The sequence below is a fragment of the Equus asinus genome, chromosome 2, assembly GCF_041296235.1.
Source record: "Equus asinus isolate D_3611 breed Donkey chromosome 2, EquAss-T2T_v2, whole genome shotgun sequence".
Taxonomy (NCBI): Eukaryota; Metazoa; Chordata; class Mammalia; order Perissodactyla; family Equidae; genus Equus; species Equus asinus.
The window spans coordinates 54,325,816-54,351,293 of NC_091791.1; positions in this window are offsets into that span (position 1 = coordinate 54,325,816).

Consider the following 25,478-nt stretch of genomic DNA (forward strand, 5'->3'; position numbering starts at 1 on the left):
AATGTCAGTGTTTCGTATGTGATAGATACACTGCAACAGTGTCTTTTGTTCTTCTTGCGTGGACTTCCATTGCAATTGAATTCTCAGAGTTTATTTTTTTCTTCTACAAATGTAACCAGAACAAAGATAAGGAGGACTTTAAGTACTGCCCCAATGTAACTTTGTTACTGGCATGTTAGTTGTCTTCATCAGTTCCAGCTGCTATAACAAATTATCATAAATTTGGTGGTTTAATCAGCCAGTTTTATTTCTCACAGTTCTGAGGCTGGGAAGTCCAAGATCAAGGCACCACCAGTACAAGAGCCAGGTAACGCTGGTTCGTAGATGGACAGTGTCTTCACAGGCAGAGAGGGGGCCAGAGAGAGCTCTCTGGGAGCTCTTCTCTAAGGGCACTAATCCCATTCATGAGGGCTCCACCCTTAGGATTTAATTATCTCCCAAAGGCCCCACCTCTTTATACTATTACATAAGGGATTAGGAATCCAACATATGATTTTTTTGTGGGGGGGGGTCACAAATACGCAGTCCATAATATTAGTTTTAAGGTTTCTTTAGAGGAGATGGGCATTTTATTCATAACAATGTTAAACAAAAAAATCAGAGTTTCATTCTTGGGACTGGGTGTGCTTCTTTTGTCTGAATTCCTGTTTTTCCCTTGGCTTGAATTACATACAAAGGCATGGTTTTGTGATAGAAGAATATCATACAAACGATGTATGAGAAGCAGCTAGCGCAGTGGATGAGTGAGCAAGTGCTAGGGAGGAAGCTTGCTTGGTTTGATAACTGTTCCGCTTTTAATGATTGTGTCACCTTGGCAAGTTTTTTAATTGCTTTGTATCTTCAACTGAGTCATTTATAAAATAGACAAAAATGGTAACTACCAGACGGGTTGTTGCAAAAATTAAATTGTTTAATTGATGCAGAACATTTGGAGGAGTATGTGGCACAAAGTAATTGTGCAATAGACTCTCTCTATTATTATATGTAGAAAACCCAATTGTTGGCCTCTTGATAAAGGTTAACCTTCCTGCCCTCTAGCAGCTTCTTGAGGTCATGTCTTAAATTAGGAGGAAATGATAGCCTTCCTGCTGGCCTATGTCTCACCATGCATCCCTACGTTTTTCTTGTCCATTGGTTTACTTGGCAAGAATAGTACTTATAATCCAGAGTTTTCAAATCTTGTCTAAAATGTTCTTGGACTGCATTCCTGTAAGACTGTAATGTGTTGGATCAAGACGAAAATAGATCTTTCTAAGGCAACTGGGACAAAGAGGGTGCCCGTATTCAAGGCAGTCTCTCTCTCACACTCTCATCCTGTCTTCTCTCTGCACATCTGCATCTGCTTTACTCTTCTTCCTCAGCTGACTGACTTTCTCTGGGTCTGAGGTCCCAGGAAAGAGGGCAGATCGGTACTCATGACACCCAAGTTTACGTGTTATACTGGGACATGTGGTGTAACTGTAATTCTGTCTCTTACTTTAATACCAGATTCTCAGAGGAGGCACTCTGGGTGGCACAGCTTTGTCAGGAGCCCAGTCAACTGAGTCAAGAGATAGTCACATTGCAAAAGAAAAAAGAAGCTGCTTTAAAACCTACCCTTACAGAATTTTGAGGGAGGGTAAAGTGAAGGCAGTTGTTTTGAGCTTAGCAAATAATATAAAGTGCTCTACCGCTATATGCAATAAATTATAAAATACTTATTACCATGTTCTGATGCAATAGACATTCTCATGATGAAATGGTGAGAAACAGCTTAAAGTAGTTATGAACGTATAATCTATTCTGAGTCAATCTGAGTTTTCTTCTGACATTTTCTAAGTTTGGTTTATCTCCTGTTTGCTTTAAGCTCTTCTTATTTTTCGCTACATCGTTAGAAAAAAATCAGGGCCCCCATGGTAGCATTTACAGGAAATTAATTAATTTATTTGTAAGGAAAATTAGCCCTGAGCTAACATCTTCTGCCAATCTTTCTCTTTTTTGCTGAGGAAGATTGGCCCTGAGCTAACAACCGTGCCCAACTTCTTCTACTTTGTATGTGGGACTCCTGCCACAGCACGGCTTGTCAAGCCGTGAGTAGGTCCGTGCCTGGGATCTGAACCGGCAAACTCCAGACCACTGAAGTGGAGTGTGAGAACTTAGCTGCCATACCCCGGGCCAGCCCTGAAATTTATATACATATATATTTTTATTCACGTTATGATAGATTACAACCATGTGAGATTTCAGTTGTACATTATTGTTAGTCATGTTGTGGGTACACCACTTCCCCCTTTGTGCCCTCCCCCCACCCCCCCTTTTCCCTGGTAACCACCGATCAGATCTCCTTGTCAATATATTAACTTCCACCTATGAGTGGAGTCATATAGAGTTCGTCTTTCTCTGACTGGCTTATTTCGCTTAACATAATACCCTCGCGGTCCATCCACGTTGCTGCGAATGGGCCAATTTTGTCTTTTTTTATGGCTGAGTAGTATTCCATTGTGTATATATACCACATCTTCTTTATCCAATCATCAGTTTCTGGCCATGTAGGTTGGTTCCACGTCTTGGCTATTGTAAATAATGCTGCGATGAACATAGGGGTACAAGGGACTCTTGGGATTTCTGATTTCAGGTTCTTAGGATAGATACCCAGTCTGAAATTTGTATTTTTTGTATATGTGCTTGTTCAAAGTTTATTTAAATACTATGTCTTTATCAACAGCAATGCTATGGAGGTTTTGCTTCAATACACATGACAAAATGCCCACTGCTAGTTACTTCCATGATGTTTAGCAACTACCTAATCTTGTTACAAACGCATGATTCATTTTTTTTTTTTTCTATTTGCTTTGCCTTGCTCTTTCTGCCTGTATCTTGACCCCTAATGTTCTTTGGCAGCTATTTCTGGGTTGGGCCTATGCTTGTACTAAAGGAAAAATATTTAAAATTGGTTTTGGTAGAAAGAGCAGCTGCTTGTTTGGTGTCTTTATCTGTTAGGATGTAGGCAAGAAGGAGAAGAAACACACTAGGCAATTGAAGACTTTAGTACAGGGATTTTTTACAAAGGTAGAAAACATCAAGAGATAGTGCAGTAAGTACCCGAGAACATGAAAAGTCATTATCACCTCCGGGTGCGAAGTTGCAAGAAGAGGGAAGAGGTAATGGAGCCTGAAGAGAAAACTTTATGAGGAGGACCACCTAACCCCAGTGACCTGGCCAGAATGGAGCCAGGGGAATAAGGCAGAACTCTACTCCTCTCCTGCATTGTGATTTCATGCTAGTGCCACCATCTGAACGGAGCAAAACCCAGAGAGCAGGTGAACCAGTTGATGGAATTCATACAGGTCAGCTTTTTGGATAGAAAATAGAGTGGAGAAGGGTGAAGGGGATCTGGAGGGGCAAATAAAATACGTTCTGCCCAAGGTCTAATCAGAAAACCAATTGCATTCTTCTCTCTTGTGCCCACTTTCCTCACAATATTAAGTTGGCAGAAACGTGAGTTACATTTAACCTACACAGATATTAGCCTCATTTAATAAATTACATAACTATATATGATAATTCTTACCTGATTATGTTAATTTTAGGCATTTGAATCTTCACAAGTGGAATCTACCCAATTCAGATATTTTCTAGATACGTTAGCTGGGATGATCCTTTAACTTCAGAATGTACACAGTTGTTAATGCACCAGGTTCGTTTTTGCCCACTGCCTGGAAAGCCCAACACCGAGATGATGAGACTGCAGTAGAGAGAGGGTTTTAATCACAAGGCAGCCATGTGAGGAAGCCAGAGCATGAGTCTCAAATCTGCTTCCTCGAAAATGGGGACTCTGGGATATTTATGGGGTAGGGGAAATGGTGGTCTGAAATGTGGAGATAGATGATTGGAAGTGAGGAGAGGTGAGGTAGTTGATGATCTGCACAAGCGTAGTCAGACTCCATGCCTCTTCATAGGATGCATGTTCACAAAATGGCGGGGTTAGCATGATCTGAGGGTGGAGTTTTTAGTCTCTTGACATCAAAAAGCCACTTATTGAACATCTGTATGGGCCCAGTAGATGGGTTGTTGGTCTCAAATGGCCTGAAGTGGACAAGGGGTTCTAAGGATTTTAAAGCTATGCATTTCCCTCTAAGAACTTCTTTTGCTGCATTCCACAAATTTTATGTTGTATTTTATTATTATTCAATTTAAAATATTTTCTAATTTTTTAATGTTTTTCTTTTATCCATGAGTTATTTAGAAGGTTGTGATTTAATTTCCATATATTTAGGAGTGTCTACATATCTTATTGTTATTAATATGTAATTTAATACAATTGCAATCAGAGAATATACATTGTATGATTTCAGTATCTTGATAACTACAGACACATTTTTATGGCTGAATACATAGTTTACCTTGGTGAAAGTTCATGAGCACTTGAAAGAAGCATGCATTGTGCAGTTGGTTGTGTGTAGTGATCTATAAAAGACAATTAGATCTGGTTAATGATAGTGTTGTTCAAATCTTCTTTATTCTTATTTTTTTTGTATATTTGTTCCATCAATTAATGAAATATATATGCTAAAATATACAACTATAAATGTGGAACTGTTTACCTCTCTCTTTAATTCTGTCAATTTTTGCTTCGTCTATTTGAAGTTCTGTTAGGAGCATACACATTTAGTCTTATCATGTGATCCCTCTACTATTACAAAATGTGCCTTTCTATGTATGTTTTTATCTTGAAGTCTTTTTGGTATTATATTAATATAACTAAGCCAGCTTTCTTCTGCTTAATCTTGGCATTATATATGTTTTTCTGTCTTCATCTTTTCAATTGGTCAATGTCTAAATTCAAAGTATTCTTATTTGAAAACATACTTTCTAATCTAGTCTGATAGTCTTAGACTTTTAATTGAAATGTTTATTCTATTTACATTTCATATAACTGATGTGTTTTGTTCAAGTCTCCCAACTTGGTATTAGTTGTATATCTATCCTACTTGTTCTTTGTTCTTCTATTCCTTTATTCTGCATTTTTCTTGGATAGCTTGAATATTATTAATATATTATTTTGTCTTCTATATTGCCTTTTAACAATACCTCTTTGTGGTTTTTTTTTGAAGTGTTACTTGTATCTTTAAGTTGAAGCAGTCTACCATTAAATAATAATGTACTAATGCATAAAGAGTTCAGATCCTTATAGTAGTATAACTTCATTTACTCTTCTTATTCATTCTTACAGAATTGGGGTTCAATCCAGTATTATTTATTTTCAGACTGAAGGTGTTTTGGGTTTTTTTTTTGAGCATTTCTTTAGTAGAGATCTACTGAGCATGAATTCTCTCAGTTTTGTCATTCTGAGATTTTCTTTACTTACTTTTTGAAAGATATTTTCAATGGATATAAAATTTTAAACTGGTATTTTCTGCCTGCTAGCACTTTGAAAATTTATTTCCATTGTCTTAGCTTCTTGCCTCCATTATTTTGGATAAATAAGTCATCGTTCATACTATTTTTCCCCCTGTAGATAGTGTGCCATTTTCTTCTGGGTGCTTTTAAGTTCTACATTTTGTGTTTTCATTATGATATGCTTGTCTGTCTTTTTTTTTTAATTTTCTCTCATTGGGTCTGCTGAAAATTTTTGGATTTGAGGGTTGATATCATGCATAAATTTTTTAAAGTTGATAGGCTTTATCTCTTCAAATATTTCTTCTGTCACATTCTCTCTTTTCCTTATGGTATTTTAATTAAAAATATGTTGTTAGCATCTTTGATTTTATGCTACATATCTCAGATCTATATTTGATACAACAAAAAGTAAATGACAATAGAGACTGAAATAAGTTCTGTTTATCTCCACAAAGAAATACACTCCTTCTATAAATCATCTGCCAGACTGAGTGCTAAAAAGATGATTTGTAGTTTAGCAGGTTTTTTGAAGTTTTAGTTTGATTTATTTTAACATTGGCTTCAAATATTTTGAGACTTTCCTATGTACAATCTTTAGGTTCTAGGCACTGCTGAGATTCCAGAGATCTGCTTGTGCTTTACATAGAAACTGCCAATTTTTGGAACTGCAGAATCTCTCTCCATGTATTACAGCCCAACTGACAGATTTTTCATTTACTGGGACATTCTTTTTGCTCTCTCACTCTGTTCCCTATTTTATGTATCTCAAGGATCTCCTTAGCGCTATTGCCACTCCCTCTACACTGAGCAAGTAGTGGCCCTGTAGTCTGTAACAGCCTCAAATGTCTAACAGGTGTTTTTCTTGGATCACTTGCCTTGACCTCCCTCTCTTATAGTTGAAAGCCTAGATTTTCCCAAGGAGTTTCTCTCATATTTCTCATATTTCTTCTCTCATATTTCTTACTTACTCCCAGAGTCGAATGCCTAGGATGCCTTTAATGGATTTCTTCAACTCTGCTGTCCTGTGTCCTCCTGCTTCTGAGGGACACTTGCACTTGCACCTCAGGGGGAATGTCTCTCAGTTCTTCATCTCCATCCCTACTTTTAAAAACAGCTTTATTAATATTATATTTTTATATATTTATTCTATAATTATTATTTATTTTATATTATTAATTATTTTAGTTTATTTATTACATCATATATTTAATAATATAATATATAATTATTTAATAATATATATTTATATATTATTTTATATATATATAATATGATATATGTGTATGGGAGTAAAACCATAACCATCACCACAATCAAGATATCCATCACATCGGGGCTGGCCCCGTGGCCGAGTGGTTAAGTTCGCGTGCTCCGCTGCAGGCGGCCCAGTGTTTCGTTAGTTCGAATCCTGGGCGCGGACATGGCACTGCTCATCAGACCACGTTGAGGCAGCGTCCCACATGCCACAACTAGAAGAACCCGCAACGAAGAATACACAACTATGTACCGGGGGGCTTTGGGGAGAAAAAGGAAAAAATAAAATCTTTAAAAAAATAAAAAACAAAAAAAAATAAAAAAAGATATCCATCACATCAAAGATTTCCTTGTACCCTCTGGTTTTTCCCATCTCATGCCCTTCCTTGACCCTCTACTCCTGTGTATAGACAACTACTAATTTACTTCTTGTCACTATAGATTAGCTTACATTTTACAGAGATTTATGTACATGGAGTCGTGAAAATGTGCTATTCATTTCCTGGGGTCTAGCCTCTTTCACTCAGGAAAATTACTTTAAGAAATATTCATGTTGCTACATGTATAAATAGCTCTTTCTTTTTAACTGTTGATTAGAATTCAGTTGTGTGGAAACACTAAAATTTGTTTGTACATTCATCTGTAGCTGGAAATTTGAGTTGTTTCCAGTTTTTGGCTACCACAGATAAATCTACTCTGAACATTTGTATACATATCTTTCATATCTCTGTATAGACATGCTGTCATTTTTTTTGATGGACATGTACACACACACATATGTCTGAGTCATTTGGTGGGTGTTTGTTTACCTTTATAAGAAACTGTCAAATTGTTTGCAAAAGATGTTGTACCATTTTCACCCCCCATCAGTGTATGAGAGTGACAGTTCCTCCACATCCTCAATAAAAGCTGATGTGATCAGCCTTTTTAATTTTAGCCAGTTTAATAGGTATGTAGTTATATCTCATCATGGTTTTAGTTTGCTTTTCCCTAAAGACTAATGATGTTGAACATCTTTTCATCTTCTTATTTGCTTACCATTTCCTTGGTAAAGTAATTTTTGCTCATTTTATTATTATTCTGTTCATTTTCTTATCATTGGGTTTTAATGATTGTTACATATTCTGGAAAAAAAGTAATTTAGCGGCTATGTGATTTGAAAATATTGTCTTCAAATTTGTGTCATATCTTTTTGTTCTCTTAAGAGTGTGTTGTTTTTTTTAAAGATTTTATTTTTCCTTTTTCTCCCCAAAGCCCCCCAGTACATAGTTGTGTATTTTCACTTGTGGGTCCTTCTAGTTGTGGCATGTGGGATGCTACCTCAGCATGGCCTGACGAGTGGTGCCATGTCCGCACCCAGGATTGGAACTAGTCAAACCCTGGGCCGCTGAAGCGGAGTCAGTGAACTTAACCACTCGGCCATGGGGCCGGCCTCTTAAGAGTGTGGTTTTTAAGAGTGGAAGTTCTTAGCTTTGCTGTTCAATTTTTCAACTTTTTCCTTTATGGATTTACTTCTGTTGCTGTATATAGGAAATCTTAGCCTATTGAAAAGTCATAATGATTTTATCCAGTATTTTTTTTTTAAGAAATCTTATAGTTTTGGGTATTACATTTAAGTCTATGGTTGTTTTTGAATGAACTTTTGTATCTAGTATAAGATATGGATTGAAGATTATATTTTTGCTCATCGATATCCAGTTCTTCCAGTACCATATGTTGAAAAGACAATCCTTTCTCCCCTTAATTACCTTTGTACCTCTATCAAAGATCATTTGACTATATATGTGTGGGCCTATTTCTGGGCTCCCTGTTCTGTTTCATTTATTTATTTCTCTATCCTTACACCAATATCACACTGGCTTGATTACTGTAGCTTTATAACAAGTCTTGAAACTAAGTAGCTTAAATATTTCAACTTTGTTTTGTCCTTTGTGTTTTTATTTCTGAAGCTATTTTGTCTATTCTGGGTCCTTTGCATTTCTGTGAATTTAAAATCAGCTTCTCAATTTCTAGGGGAAAAAAAAACCCTGCTGGATTTCATTGTATTCATAGATCACTATGTGGAGAACCAGTGTCCAAGAAATCTTGAGTGTTCTGACCCATGAACACATTATAGCACTCTGTTTCTTTATGTTGTCTTCAACTACTCTTAGAAATGTCCTATAATTTTCAATGTCCTGATCCTGCATATTTTATAAGATTTATCTTTATTTATTCAATAACTTTTGATCCTACTGAAATGGTAATGTTTTCCACATTTTGATTTCTAATTGTTCATTGTCAGTGTAGAAATAAAATTGATTTTCATACGTTGATCTGATATCCTCTCACATTGCTAAACTCACTGATGATTTTTCATAGCTTTTTTGTAGATTCTTTAGAGTCTTCTAAACATAATGTTGTATACCAAAACATTTCATTTATACTCCTTCCTTTCAAGCTCAATGTCTTTTATTGCATTTTCTTGGTGTATTGCTTTGGTTAGGACCTTCTGTGCCATGCTACATAGAAGTAGTGAGAGTGGACACTTTTGCCTGGTGCCTGACTGTAGGGGGAAGAATTCAGTCATTCACCATTAAGTATGATATTAGCTATAAGGTTTTCATAATTGCTTCGTATCAGGCCAAGGAAGCTCCTTCAACTCAGTTTGCTAAAAGATGCTAAAAGTTTTTATCATGAATTGACTTTGAATTTGTCGCAGGGTTTTTATGCACATACTGAGATAATCATATGATTTTTATTCTTTAGTCTATTGATATTATACATTACTACCTTGATTGATTTTCAAATGTTGAACCAACCTTTTATTCTTGGGATAAATCCCGCTTTGTCATTAGGTATTGTATTTTCAGATGCTTTTGGATTCCAGTTGTTATTATTTTGTTGAGAATTTTTCATCTATTCATGGGGTATATGATATGTTATTTTCTTTTCTCTCAATGTCTTTTTCTAGTTTTGATATTAGGTCAATTGTGGCCACATAAAATGAGTAGGGAAGTGTTTCTTTCACTTCAATATTCTGTACTCCATTGTGTAGAATTGGTATTGATTCCTCCTTAGAGAATGTTTGGCAGAATTTGTCAATGAAATTATTTATTCTAAAGTTTTCATAGTTGAAAAGTTTTTACTCACAAATTCTATTTCTTTCCAGTGTATGTAGTACTCTGGATGCTTTTAGGAATTTTCTTCACTTTAAGATTTTTTTTTCACTCGTGAGAAATGCCTTTATGATGTGCCTTGTATGATTTTCTTCAAGTTTCTTATATTTGGAGTTCATCAAATTGCTTGGACATATGGATTTGTTGTTTTCACCAAGTTTGGGAAACTTTAACCTATCTTTACTTCAAAGATTATTTCTCTTTCTTCTCCTTTTTCCTCTCTATTGAAGACTTTAATTGCTCATATATTATGTTGCTTGTGAAAGTTATCCCATGACACACTAGTGAGCTGTTCAGTTTTAAAAAATCTTTTCTTCATTTTGTTTGTAGACAGTTTATTTTGCTATGTCTTATGACACCAAGGAACTTTGATAGATGTATGATTATTATTCACTAAGAAGAAGAATATAAAGAACTTAGTGCATTGGGTTCCCAACTGCTTCAATCTCTTCAAGAATGAATGACTATACATTTACTTTTCTAGGCCCAATGCTATCAGTTCATTTAAATTTAATGCATCAGGAAATAGGTCATCACAGGAAGAGCCTGTTCATTCAACAGTTATTTATTGAATATTTATTGGGTGTGAAGTATTAGGACAGGTGACTTGTGATATACAAAATTGTATAATGCATCATCCTTGCTCTCCAGGAACTTTTATTTAAGAAGGGAAAAATAAATATAGGTCTCAGAGAAATAAATAGCAGGATGCTAAGATGTCCCTTAAGATTTCACAGCCCTTTGGTGTATATACCCTGCATTATCCCTGGAATTGTTAGCTGAATGGATTTTGCTCCTGTGAGTAGGCGCTATTATATGGTACAGTTGACCTTAAGATAGGGTGATTTTCCAGGTGGGCTTGACCTAATCACATGAACCCGTTAAAAGCAGGTAGTTTTCTCCAACGGGTAGAAGAAGAAGAATTGAGAGATATGAGAAGAGTGAGATGGATTTGACATGAAGGAGATTCTTTATTGCTGAGATAGAGGAGACTATGGTCCAAAGACCTGAGTGCAGGCGTTAGGATCTGAGGGAGTTCCAGTCTGTCAACCGGCAAGAAAATGGGTACTCTGGAACTAAAAATGCAAGGAACTGAATTCTACCAATAACGTGAATGAACTTGGAAGTGGAGCCGGAGCTCCAGATGACACCTTGATTACAGCCTGAGCAGAGAACTCAGATACATTGTGACAGACATCTGACCTATAGATCTGGCTTATACGTAGGTAGTGTTTTGGGCTGCTAAGGTTGTGGTCATTTTTTTACGTAGTAATAGACAACTATGCAGGAAACATATAAGGAAAGTTATGTGCAATTAAAACTACAACTGCACACTAGAGAGAGAGATTACTTTTGGCTGGGAATAATCAGGGAAGGCTTTATAGTGTCCATGAAAATGAGTGGCTTTTGAGATTGGCAGGAGATTAGGAAATGTGGAAAATAAAATCTTGGCAAATGGACTAGCATAGTAGCAGAGTCAGAGAAATGAAAATACAGTTTTATTAGCTAGAGCAGATTTTCTACAAAACTTAAAAGTGAGAAGACAGAATTAAGTTTCTCAATGTAGGCTAGGCTTAGCTGTGGTAGAATCACTTAAAATGTTTGCTAAAGTGTAGATTCCCGTGATCCTCACCAGACCAATTAAATGAGAATCTCTGATTTTGGATTTTTTAAGCATCTCTAGGTAATTTTTATGCTTACTAAAATTTGTCTTAGATTAAGAACCTAAAGGCTCAGAACAAGAATTTTGGGAGGATTTGTTTATACTTCTCTGTTCATGATTTGTTTTGCTTTGTTTTGTTTTGTTTTAAATGTAGAGTAGATGTGATCAACGAGTATTGTAAAAATTTATTTGGAAGATGGTATTTTAGACAGCTGGAGGAAGAAGACAGTGAACAGGTGAAAATTATAGTCTTCTGTAACAGTAAAGTTAAACTGTTAGTAGTCTAAACAACACAGTGGCAGTAGGAATGGAAAGAATAGGATGCCTCTCAGCAAAGTTATAAAAGAAATATTAACAGGACTTGATGTTTGCCTACGCACTGAGAAGAGGAAGTGAAGGAGGGGAAGCAAAATGGCTCAAGGTACCACTTTGGTGCAGTTCAGGTTAGACTGTAGGATGGAGTGGATGAGGATTTGGTGTTTGGCAGACAAGGGTTGTGGCAAGACTGGAATGCAAAACTATTTTTGTTGTTGTAGAAACAATAAATGAATTTACTGGATTTTATCTTACTTTACTTATTCCTTATTTTGAAGAAGATTGATCTTTGAAATGCTAATTCTGTGTTTCCATTTTGTGTGTGTGTGTTTTTATCACCCTTGCTAAGTATCCAAATTATTAGTCATCCAGTATTTTCTTAGTGTTAACTTTAGAGTTGGAATTCACACTACAAACACTGATGAACTGACAAAAACACTTAATATGACTGGAATTATATATGGCATCAGTGACCATTTTTACACTAAGTTATTTGAAAGAAACATCTCTTAGCTTAAGGTCAATAATTAACCAATATTGTATTGCATTGATGGAGTCCTAATGGTATAGTCTGTCTTTTATTTGCTTTCTTTGGTTAGGTAAGTGAGAGAATAGATGGGAAAATTGTGAGTAAAACTGAAGGCATTTGTCTGACATATTAATGGGTGCTAGTATATGAAGTAACCAAAATTTCTGTATAATACATTTCTGCTTTTTAATGTAATTTTCTAAATGTTACCCTTACATCTCTAAGGAGAGAATTCCTCATCTTGCATAACTCCCCTCTGATTAATAGAGAAATACATTTTATAATTCTAGACCTGGCTGGTCAGCCACTACTGTGCTTTGATCTACATTCTGCACCCCAGGAAGCTGATCTAAACAGAGTGTTGCTCTTGCTTCCAAATGAGATGTGTGTCCCAGATGTTTATGCCAGATTTACAGTCTCTATAAGAAGTGAAAAAAAAAAAAAAGAGAGAGAGAGAGAGAAACCAAAAGCTTTCACATGGACAGGTTACAAAAGCAAATACTTCGTATCTAGGCAAGAGGTCGTAACAGCCACTAGCCTGGTGCTGGAAATTCATTCTATGTGTTTCTAAGGCTGGGGTTGGTGTCAGTAGCTTAGTGAATGTGGAAAAGCTTGCTACTCTCAAATGCACCTGTAGATTGTTTCAGCGGAAATGTTTGCAGTAACATCAAATTGGTCCCCTAATTAAATTACTGTGTTATTGAAGTCTATATATCTATGTCTTTTTCAATCTGTTTTAACATTAATAGCCTCTAGGAAGAGCTGTGTAGAGATAGAAATTAACAACAGAGTAAACTGATAAATCCTAACATTCACGCACACACACACACCAAATCAGGGTGTATTGTATTTACACTGAGGATGTTGTATGAATCAGTATTTTACAAATCTCTAAGATTACTTGGTTATTTTTGTGATAATATATTGTTTACCTTTACTGATCTATGTTGTGTCAGAATCTATCCTCTTTTTTTTAATCCTGTCCTCAGCCCCTTATCAAAACCACCTTCATGTTTTGTCAGTTTTATACGTAAATATTTCTTCCTAGTCTTGACTACCATTATTCTTTTTTTTTAATAATGTTTTTTATTTTTTTCTTCTTTTCCCCAAAGCCCCCTGGTACATAGTTGTATATTGTAGTTGTGGGTCCTTCTAGTTGTGGCATGTGGGACGTCACCTCAGCATGGCCGGATGAGTGGTACCATTTCCATGTCCAGGATCCGAACCCGTGAAACCCTTGGCCACTGAAGCAGAGCGCACGAACTTAACCACTCCGCCATGGGGCTGGCCCCAGCTACCATTATGTTTTAACTGGAGTGCTCTAACAACTTCCAACACATCTGCTCTTGACTGCCTTTTACCAGTTCTCCAAACCATAGAGTATTCTCTCTAAGGAAAAATCACCCTTCTGGTTGTGAGCTTTTAATAGATACCCGTTGCTCTTGAGATGAAGAGAAAAAATATTGTATTTTCTTATAAGGGAGTTTGTGAATTTCTTCTGAATGCTCTTGTTACCTGTTACACAACACTCACCCTCCCTGTCTATTATTGGGCCAGGTCAGCATCGCTTGGAGGGAGCCTCATGCTTCCTCCTACCCTGTGGTGTACATGCATGCCATACGTCCTGGAATCCTGCAGAGCTTTCTTTCTGTCTCCAACTCACCCCATCTCCCAAAGCACACAGATGCACACACACCTAGTTCAACACTATTCATACATGTTTCATATGTCAGGGAGAATGCCCCTATCACAAGTTACCTTTACCAATTCCTTCATACTAGGGCATATCCCTATGTTCTATGTATTTATAGTACCCTGTCTTCTGAGTCTTATCACAGTTTTTAATTATACATTTACTCATCTAATTATTTGATTCTGTTTGCTTTTGCATTAGACAGTATATTCCATGAAGATGGAGAGTACGCCTGCTTTTCTCAATATTTATTAGCAGCATGTAACACAGAGTCTGGCATAATTAATTGTTGACAAATTAATGGATGAGTAATTAATTCTGGCAATGGATTACTCTTCAGTGATGGCTTTTCAGTAAGTAAGACTACTTTTCAGTAAATAAGGTTGTCTTAATAAAATAAAATATATACTATTTTAAATCAATGATAAATATGTACCTATAAATAAATATAGATAGTATAATGTCATACATTTTAGTTTTTATTGTGTATTTACCTATCTATGAAATAATTATTTGTGCACTTCATTTCAAAAAGAAATGAAATAGCTACATGTTCTTTTGAAAAGTTTCTTATTTGTATCATGGTCTACCAGATTTATTCAACTTTCTGTAAGAAATGTGAGGGCATGAATTTTTCATTTTTTGATGTAGCCCTAATACACTTGGGAGTAAATCTTCTGCAAAAGGATGAAGAAGAAAACGCAATTATGGAAATAGAAGAAAAAAAGACTCTAGATCAAAATAGTCTTGTTGCATTTCCTAGGAATACAGCTGACAGCAGCATTTAGGGCAGCTCAGTATGAACTAGTCTAGAGCAACCGCTGCATTTTACAGACGAGATTTTGGAGTAGAAATGTTAAGTGACCAGTTTGCGGACTGGACTAGTGCAGAAACTAACTTCCAGTTTAATGGTTTTTCCACCCTACCAATTTAATGACAATTTTTGTTGTTGCTAATAACAACAGAAATAACACAGTGAATTCTTGAGGCATTGCAAGCTTCACAACTCATCGTTGGAAAGGCCTTGATTTAGTGGGCTAAGTAACAATATTATTTAATGAAGAGTCCATAATAAATCAAGAAGAGTAGTAATAATTTTAAAAGAGTTAATAGCGAAGAGTTAATCATAGTATGTGATTCTTATGTGCTTTCAAATAAGCCATTATATATATTTCTATATATATTTCATCTTTCTTTTCACACATTTGTGGTTAATTAATGTACATAAACTAACATTCTGTTCTTGACTGATCTGATTTTTAAAACCCAAAGCCTTCTCACCGCACTATAGAGGAGGCGAAATGGGGATGGCTGGGTTAGAAGTTAGCAGAACCCTTCATGCTTTGCTTGTAAATGAAGATTAAGGAAGAGAGTGCACACACACATTTTCTCACTGAGACTGTTACAGTTAACACTAGACCCAAAGTTATGTTCACGAGATGTGGGGAGGAAAACCAAGTCACTTCTCAATTAAGTAGGAGCTTTGGTTTCAGCAACTGGATGCATTACTATTCCTAGAAGGATGCTCTTATATGTGATTCAGAGGCATAACTCCAGATGCATGTTAGATATAAAGTATTTCCAGTTGTTCATGTACATTCCTGTTAGAGCAAAGACACAGCCAAACTCAGCCGGCATTCGTTAAGGTAAAATGTCCCCTGTAACTAGGAAATATTAACAAGACTTATAAAAACAAAAATTGGTCTATGATAGATTAAGTTTTATGTGTCTTCAGCCATTAACATCTTTAGCTTGTTCCACCAGAAATTGGTACCTAAAGTTATAACTACAATGGCACATAGTTTGTGCCTAAATTATTGCAAACCTATTTTTATGTTTGCAAAAACACTTAATTATCACTAATTAATATTAGTGAACACTTTCATAGATGAGAAAACAGGTGATGCACTATCACTTTGTAGATAAGGATATCTGCTTAATATAATACTTAAAACACAAATAAGATTACAATAAGAGAAAGCCATTAAAAGGAGCAAAGTAATTGATTACTATAGAAGTCATCTAGGTGTTAGCTGCTCAAGTAAGCTTTAATTGTTTTATTGCTCCAGTCAAAATGTAGGTTTATATAATCTGCTTCATTGAGACAATGTGTTGAACTCTTAATAGTCTATGTAACCATGTACTGAGACAATTATTTCTGAGAATATGACATCTTGAATTGGCATTTTCTTTACCAAGTCTTCATTTGAATTAAATCTGTCTGGAGAAATTGTCTTCCTACGGATTGCTTCTCTAGAAAAATATTTTTTCTATTGTGCTATCTGGACACACTTGTCTTATCTTTAAGTATGATAATGGAATCACGGCTCTTACACCAGGAATTGCCCACACTGCAGGCTTTGTTGAGTGTCCAAAACAATATGGATAAACACAAAGTAGTTTTGACCCTGTGCATGTGTATTTATTGTGGAAAATAATGAGAACCATTAAGAATATCTAATTAAATTTAAGGTGAAGACTCCTTTTGTGCATTTTTAAAATATACTTTAATCATGCTAAGTGACAGCATACTTGTTTGAGTTTGGGAACTCATCTTTTATGTTTTCATTTCAGGAGCTAGTGTTAACAGCATGCACCATCGTCACCCCCTTCTAATTTACAGCCATCTTTGAGTAAAATGGTTGCACTGTGTTGACAGTTATAATTTCCATATCATTTTAGCTGTTGGCATAAAATATATTTACATTGGAGAGATTAGGGTATTAAGTTAGCTGAGATGTAATGAAAAATTTTCTGATACTATGAGCAAACTTCTGTTTTCCGAAGACCTTTTGAAATTCCATCTGGATTGCCTCAGGAGAGAAAGGCTTTTTCCATTCTATCTCACCAATAGATTATGATCTGTCCTAAATGTCTCCTGTTTGGGCAAGTGTGAACCATGCTCTTTGGGGTTTCCAGTTTAAGAAAGAACTCCAGGAAGCAAAGAGACTGAAGCAAATGAAAGCAAATGCGCAACATCTATAAACAAAGCCTTAACTAGGTTAACAAGGCAGAATACAAAACACAATACGGAAAAGCAGCTGAGGAAGCTGTCAACATAGACTTAGCACCTGGTCTCAACTTCTAGTTGTTTGTACTTCACAGAGTAAATAAACCATTCTCTTATATATGGCCTTCTGTGAACTCCTATGCTGGGGACTTCACTGAATTACTTAAAATCGAATCTAAAGTACATACGATAAGCATACAAAGACTTAATTCATGCTTTTTGGGTTAATGATGTTTATATAAAATTGTGTCTTTGAGAAAGTGAGAGAAACTTTCCTAAATATTGCTGAATTAATTTGCCATCCTTGATCTGTTTACAGAAAATAACTTTTATTGACTATTTACTACGAGGCACTACAGAAAACACCCCATTAATCCTTACCGTAAGATTACATAGTAATAAATACTTGTATTTTTCCACTTTATAATGAGGAAATGTGTAAATGGCAGAATTCTCAGGTGGACCCAATCATACCCAATCCACGGTGTAAACACCCAGCATACTGACTGGGACTATGGATATGATGAATTTCGCTCCTATGATTAGGTGATATTATATGGCACAATTGAATTTAAGAAAGGGAGATTATCAAAGCTCCTTCAGCTATTGCTTTTATGAAAAATTTTCTACTCCCCTTACCATTACTGTGTAGGCACTTAGATTCTTTTCCCTCTACTTATTGAGAAGCTACTATGTGTCAGGCATTGCCAGGTATGTGGCAGGATGAACACAAAGAGCTGCTAAGCACAGAGCTACGGTGTTAGTGCATTGTGACACAATGCAAATAAACGAATGCACTGAGTCTCTCCAGGAAGCCCAAATCATTTTACTCAGCTTTTCCTTTCTGAACTTTGTTGTCCTTACCCTCCTAGAAATTTAGCAATTGTAGTAGAGATATTTTTAATGATTACATCCTCTAATGTGATTGCTGCTTCATACATTTTTGATCAGAGAGAAATGTCTCCCAGGGGGCAACTAGATCAATGGTGTTGACTTGGATTGTTGATGAAATTCCTTGAGAAGAATTGTTGGTGAGTATTGTCACATGAATGTGGGAAATCTAAGGAGGACAAAGTAAGATATCTGTATATCTATCTATGTTCTCTGTCAAAAGATAAGGAGAACAAAATAAAATAACATAGATGAGAATAATAACTTTGAAATTTTCACTCTGCAGAAGGGAGAAATAGCCTGGCTTCTTTCTAAGTGAGGAGATTCATAAACATAATGACAATATTAAAATGAAGAATTCTTAAATTTTTATATCTTCCTTGCACAAGAACATGAAGAAAGGAAATCTGTATAATTAAAATATAATAAAAGGCTTGCTGGCTGTCTATTGTAAGAAATAGGTTAAATAATATTTGGGATATTTAAGCATTTGCAAATTTAAAAAGTAGGCTAATCATAGGAGGAAAACCACAGTACATTGACTTCATCATTTGCAATTGCTTTTGAAAGATTGTGCAGGCCTAAAGAGCTACTACAAACTTGAAATAAAGAGTATGACACTGATCCCCAAAAAGATGCAAGCTAAGCAAAATTATCTTATTTTTCTGCTAGCAAAGTGATAATTAATAAAATTTATGAAAAGTAGTATTTAAAAATATAGTGGAAAACTTTTTGAACATTGAATAAGACTATTTAGTGTTTATGCATTTTATAAGTTAATCATATCACATTTGATTTTTAACTTTATTTATATTCAATTAGGAGGACATAATTTGGCTCATGATGTAGTTGATAAATTAACTGAATCAAATTATAATGGAACTATCATGTCTAGAACTTAATGACTTTTTGAATCACCTCTTTAATTTTCTCATTATTTAAATCGTAGCGAAGTTATTTTAAATATATTAATTTCTTGTGTTTGTTTAATAAATGTTTTCTTCATTAAAAGTTTACTAATGGAAAATATAAAATATCTTCTTGAAGTTTAGCTATCTGGTACTTAGACCTTAGATGGCGACTCACAGTATGTTTGAGTTTGGCTAGTATTTGAGCAGAATGAAATATACTTATTCAAATATTTTAACAAGTTTAACAAGTACTGACCGTGAAAAGCAAGTCTGTTAACGTTTTCAACCCCTGGTTTCCCAGCATCTGGGATCTCCCTTGGGTTTGAGGAGGATGCCTTCAGGAAAAATGTCTGCGTAGATTCCTGGGTACCAGTAACGTCTGAGTTGTTTCCAGTATTTTGTGTTTATGAATAAAGCCAGTATAAATATTTGTGTACAGGTTTGTGTGTGAACAGAAGTTTTCATTTCACTTGAGTAAGTATCCAGGATTGAGACTGTTGAGTCACTGGGTAAGTGTATTCTTAACTTTATGAGGAGATTCAAAACTGTTTTCTAAAGTTGCTGTACTATTTTGTTTTTTCTTACCAACAGTTCATGAAAGTTCCCATTGCTTTGCATCCTTGCCAGCTCTTGGTATTAACAGTTTCTTCTTTTTCTTAATATAAGCCATTCTAATAGATATGTATTGATATCTTATTGTGGTTTTGATTGTGTTTCTTTAATGGCTAATGATATTGATCATGCAATTGAAATTTAAAGTCTAAATGAAAATATTTGAACATACCATTGAGTTTCATTTTAAATATTAATTTCTTTCTGCATTTCTCCCTTCCCTTCTCCCCTCTCAAGAAGATGGGTTTTGTCTTTTATTACCTTAAGGGAAGTATTTGATTGGGCTAAAGGCAGAGGGCACGTTGAAAACTTACTGACTTTCTTGTCCCAAACTTAGCCTCTTGAGAAGAATGGGTTTTGAGAAAGAAAAGTGTTTCTTCCACTTTAAAGGATTTCCCCAGGATAGAAAGAAGAGAGTTTTGTGGTATCCTGAACAGTGAGACCTGTACCACTTTCTCAGAAACATACAAAGAAGATGCTTGGCTTGAAAGAGGATTGTTTCTGTGATGTATTTAGCAAGGTGGTTCGAGAAGCAATAGGCTTCTAACTCTTGTAAAAGATCCCACTTTCTCCAGTGTAGCAGAAAGTTTCTGAGCAGCTGGATGTGAAGGCACCAGTGTTAAGTCAGATCTGTATTTCTTAGCTTACCCTGGTGACATGTTTGCATGGATAACTAAGGAAAGAAGAGGCTCCTTCTCAAAGACTAGGTAATCTGTGAGATTATAAAATCTTGGTGAGACCTAGTAGGTAATGGGGGTGGGTGTGCTCCTTGAAAAACTCCAGTTGAATTTTCCACTGACCTGGAGATAAAATATTGTTTATTTGTAGAAAATAAAGAAATACTGTATTTTTTCTCAATTGAGTTTCTGTACTGCAATTTATAAACCCAAAATGTGTCTCAGTAACTAACTTATTCTTACTTTAGCCAATTGTCTCAATTTTTTTCTTCCTTAAAGAGAGATTTTCTCATAAATTATATTTTGTGCATTTTGGTGAAGTGACAAATGCAGTCACAATAGTGTGAGCTAGTCATGCCTGGATTTTTTTTGAAGCTTATACTTAGCATTGGTTTATTTAGCAATGTCTTCAATATATCTTCCTCGTTCTGTGTCAGATTTGAAACTGTCACAAATATTCACAAAAGAAAGTGAGGGCCAAGGGCTTATAGTAGTAATTTCTGGTGCTTGGTATGCATTTTAAAACATTTGTTAATAATTGAAGCATGAATATTTTAGATCATGAAGATAGTCTATTGAAGAATACAGTTGAAAATATTTTAAGAAAACTTTTTGTTTTGACAGTATGTTTATTTCACTCTGATGAAATCAGAAATTATACTTTCTTAAATCAAAAAGATTGTCTAAAATATTCTATTTATGTCAAGCAAATATCTTTAGTTAAGTGTTCAATTTATCTTTAAATAGTAAGATTTTTTATTGAAATTTTCACAGAATTTTGAAGAATACTTTGCATCCTAGCCTTTCCTATTACCTATTATATAAACTATGATTTTTAAGTGAAGGCTTTGATTTTGCCGTGAACCTAAAACTATTCTAAAAAATGACATCTATTTAAAAATAACTTTAATAAAAAATGATGTCTTTGATAAATATAGAAAGTGTTCCCATATATGAATTCGATTTTTTTGAGAACTCATTTTGTCATTTCATGCTAATTGTTACATCAATGCCACCTTTTATGTTATGATGCATATATAACATTTCCACATGTAATATTCTTTTCAAGTGCAATAACACACATGATTAAAGCTTTTATCTTAAGGCAAGGTGAGTGACCAAAGTGGATCTACATTTAACATCAGTATTACTTGGGCACAATAAACAAACACTAAAATGATGGATTCTGTATGAATTTTCATATTTTTCTATTGTAATAGCAACCACTTTATTGAGGTTTTCAATTGCCAGTTCATAAGCAGGTGTCAGACTGTCCCACATAAGAATAATGTATAGAACTTGCTAAAATAAAAGATTTCTGCTTCCTATACCTAGCATTTGTGATTCAGCAGGACTGATGTGAGTTCTATGAATCCCTATTTTAATAACTCTTCAAAATTTTTAAACACTTTAGATGATATTAATAGATTACTTCTGTCTACCTTTTATTCTGTACTTGTAAGGAATGTGATGGGGTTCAGGGCAGGCCTCCCAAAGATGCGCCACTCTGGTATGTGGACTATTTCGAGCTGAATACAATAAAGACTCAGAAGACTCAGGAAGAGCATCCGACCGACCTTCCTGCCCCCAAACTGTCTGAAAGACTTTAACAGAGAAGTCCTGTTCCAGGAAGGAGCTCATACCATGTGATAGCTATGGCATAATGTAAAATAGGTGTGATAAAAGGACACCTACAAACCCATTGTTTTGGCCCAGCAAAACCTGTTTAACTAACATTTGCATTCCATCTCTGTGTAAATTGTCTTACTCTACTTTGAAGCCCCAAATCAATATCCCCAGTGTCCTCCTTGTCTGTAGCTAAAGATATTTAAACAGGCAGCCTCGGCCAGATGGTTGAGTTGCTCAGTTTCTCCTGAGTTTCTCCTGTGTATACATGCTGTTAAACTGTTTGATTTTCTCCTGCTAACCTGCCTCTTTAATTATTTGACCAGCCATAAGAACCTTCAGGAAGAGTCAGGGGGTTGGGGGGGTGGTGTGGATTCCCCCACCTCCCCAACAACTGTTTTAAGCCAGGTAGGTTCCAAAGTTCTTTGTGATATGATACCCACTTTGGGGGAAAACCTGAACAAAATAAACTATACTTTTTGAAATGGAAAATAGGGAGAACTTCTTTCTTTTTAATTTTTACAGAAGACCAAATTCCCATATGTCTATTTGCTAGAAATTAGCTTCCTGAAAAGGTCTTGCAGCTGCTTCTGAGATTTAGGCAGATTTTGTTGCTCATGTGCTGTTGAACAAGTCTCTTAGGGTGTTCTCGTCAGCCTTTTTCCTTTCTGTCCGTGTCACAATCGCTGCCACTTCTGTGCCAGTGACTGACATTGAAGTCTTACTTTGGCCCTATTGAGGGGACTCTGGCTTTATTGTTTTTTTCTTACTGCTTGTTATGCACAGAGCTCTCTGGAAGACCTCACACTGCTGTCCCGGACTCCGAGAGCCCCCGAGCCTCACGACTCTATGCTTAGGGGGCTACCTCTTCGTCGCTGTGACTCGGTGGAAGTTGGGAGCAGTTTGTCTGCTCCTTGCATCTCTTCAGGTGGCCAAGAGGAGAACTCCTACCCCATCAGGACTGCTCCAGGTCTCTACCTGTCTCAGAGATCACTCCGAAGCCTGCAGAGGGCATAAACCCTTCCCAGGAACATTAGGTTTGGGGACATTTGTTCCTTTAGGCAAAGCCCCACTAATTTGACCTTGTGTACTTTGTTCCAAGCTTGAGTCAGTGAGTCGTGACTGTGGGCACATTATTCTCCAGTAACCCAGTAATAATGGGAAAAACACACTAAATAATGTAACATAATTTTATTGGAAAAGGTTTTACTACATGAAAATTAATAAAAGACTTTCAAAGAGAGATTTCAGATTTAATGTGTATTAATATATTTCATATCAAATGTATACTAATGTATTAATGTATTTAATATATATTAAGAACCAGGGAGAAATTATTAAAATGGTTTGAATGAATACATTAGCTGAGAAATTCACTCTCGTTGTGGTGATGTTATACTAAACAACAAAGAAAAGTCGCTCTTAAAAATAAAATGAGGAGACAGTGGGTGAAGACTGGTTTGTGATTTGAAGCATATGGATTTCAGAAGACAAGAGGGACTGTCTAGAATACTTCATGAATTTAGTTTACTTTGTGAACTGGTTGGCTCTGCTGGTTGCTTCTACTGGAAAAAGTTGATGTGATAGTTTCGGAAGGTGCAAGATTTCAGCATTTTGCTGCTAGCCCCCTATTTGCATTAGTATCTCCTATTACACGGCACAGGAACAGTTTTGTTTGTAATGTGTAATCCCTACTGTAGGCACAGAGAGCCTGCCTTGATATTTCAGAAAGTCCTCTAGTCCCCTGTTATCGATTGAATGTTTGTGTCTCTCAAATTCATATGTTGAAGCCTTATCTTCCAATGTGGTAGCATTTGGAAGTGGGGCCTCTGGGAGGTAATTTGGGTTAGATGAGTTCATAAGGGTGGGGCCCTCAGGATGGGATAGTTCCTTTGTAAGAGCAGACACTGCAGAGCTTGCTCTCTTTCTCTCTAAGCGCAGGAACTAAGAAAAGGCCATGTGAACACACAGCAAAATGGGGGCCATCTGCAAGACAGAAAGAGAGTTCTCACCAGAAACTAAACTCTACCAGACCTTGATCTTGGACTTTCCAGCCTCCAGAACTGTGATAAAATCAATTTCTTTTGTTTAAGACACCCTGTCTATGGTATTTTGTTATGGCAGCTTGAGCTGACTAATACAACCCCCGTAAGTCAAGTTTTACTCCTTTCATACAATCTTTGTGGATTAACTCTTAGCAGTAATTTCCTCCAAAGAATACAAGAAAATGGCTCTGGCCAGTCAACGAATAATTATAATTTCAAAGAAGCGTAACATTCATGTTTGGTTGACTCCCTTTGTCTTCATCATTGTGTTTTTCCATTTGACCTTGACTTTATTTTTTTCTTTCATTATGTTAGAAGATCTAAGGGTGATGAGGCCCCCAGGTGTTGCCCAGTCCGTGCTCTTTAGACAAAGTCCTGCAGAAGGATACTTAGACGTTGGGAAAAAATTTTGTTGAGAATGGAATGGACAGATTCTGAAGATAAATGATAGATGATGCCATCTTCTACCCGAGTAATTCAGTCTTTGAGCCAGAAATCTGATTTGAGAAAATCTGTTGGGAAGATGATAGTGTAAATATGGGATCAAATTCTATTGTGTGAAGAACTGGAAAGAAAATAATAGACAGAGAGTTATTGAAGTTAAATAGAATTAAAATGAATCCAGCATCCTTCCACAAGACTGGAAATAAATCTTCAAAATTCTGCCCTTATTTTTATGTTAGTAAATATTCCCCCATTTACTATTTTAGCATTTTTATATTTTAATAGTACAATAATTGTTCTCCTTAATCATTTAAAACACAATTTAGCAATTACTTAGTTTAGTTCGTACTTGTAAACTTATTTTTAAAAATATAATTGAAAACTGCAAGATGATTAAAGAACTCACAACAATATGCCTCAGGAAAGTTAAAAACATGGTAGGATATCTGATAGGGAAAAATTCAAAGAGAAAAAGTCCTGATGTTTTTATCTTATTTCAGATATGCATATTGTAGGAATCATAAAGATTATTTTAATAATTGTTTTTAGATAATTGATTTGCCTATGGACCTCTTCAATTATTAATTGGCTTTTCCTCAACAGTGCTGCATTGAAAAATGTTTTATTTTTAAAGAAAATTTGAAAGTGTTGACTGACAAAACTAATTATCTGCTTGAGGAGAACCCATGAGACTAAAACAATACCTCTTGATTGATTGTAAAAGAAAAATAAGACAATTGAATATTTTCTCTTTTTTTCTAGATCAAACATCAACACTTTCAAAGGCAAAACATCATTTATTCAAAGAAGATGTTATTTGACAAAATTTTAAAAGGTATCTTTGATGGTGTTTATTTCTTTTAGCTATTTTTCTATGTTTGAACAAATGTATGCTCATGAATCTTAATGTTGCAAATTCATTTCTGTAAGAGAAAGGCTTGTAACTGAAAGATGGCAGCTATCAGAAACATGGGGTTTGGGTTAGAACTGAGATCTAATTTGGTCACACGATTCACCAGCTTAAGCTCAGGTAACTCGTATATTCTTTCCAAGCCTCCTTATCCTTCAACAGCACAGTGTGGTGAGAATTGCAGTGGGTAATGTGTGAAAGCACTTAGCTTCAGATTTTACAAATAGTAAGCATTAGATTAGCTAGCTGTTAGAATCTTCACTATTAGTTATTTTCATTAGATAATTATGTTTCTCATGACAGAAGAAAATTATCTTTCTGGACAAAAAAATATATATATATATGTTAACGGGCAGAGAAG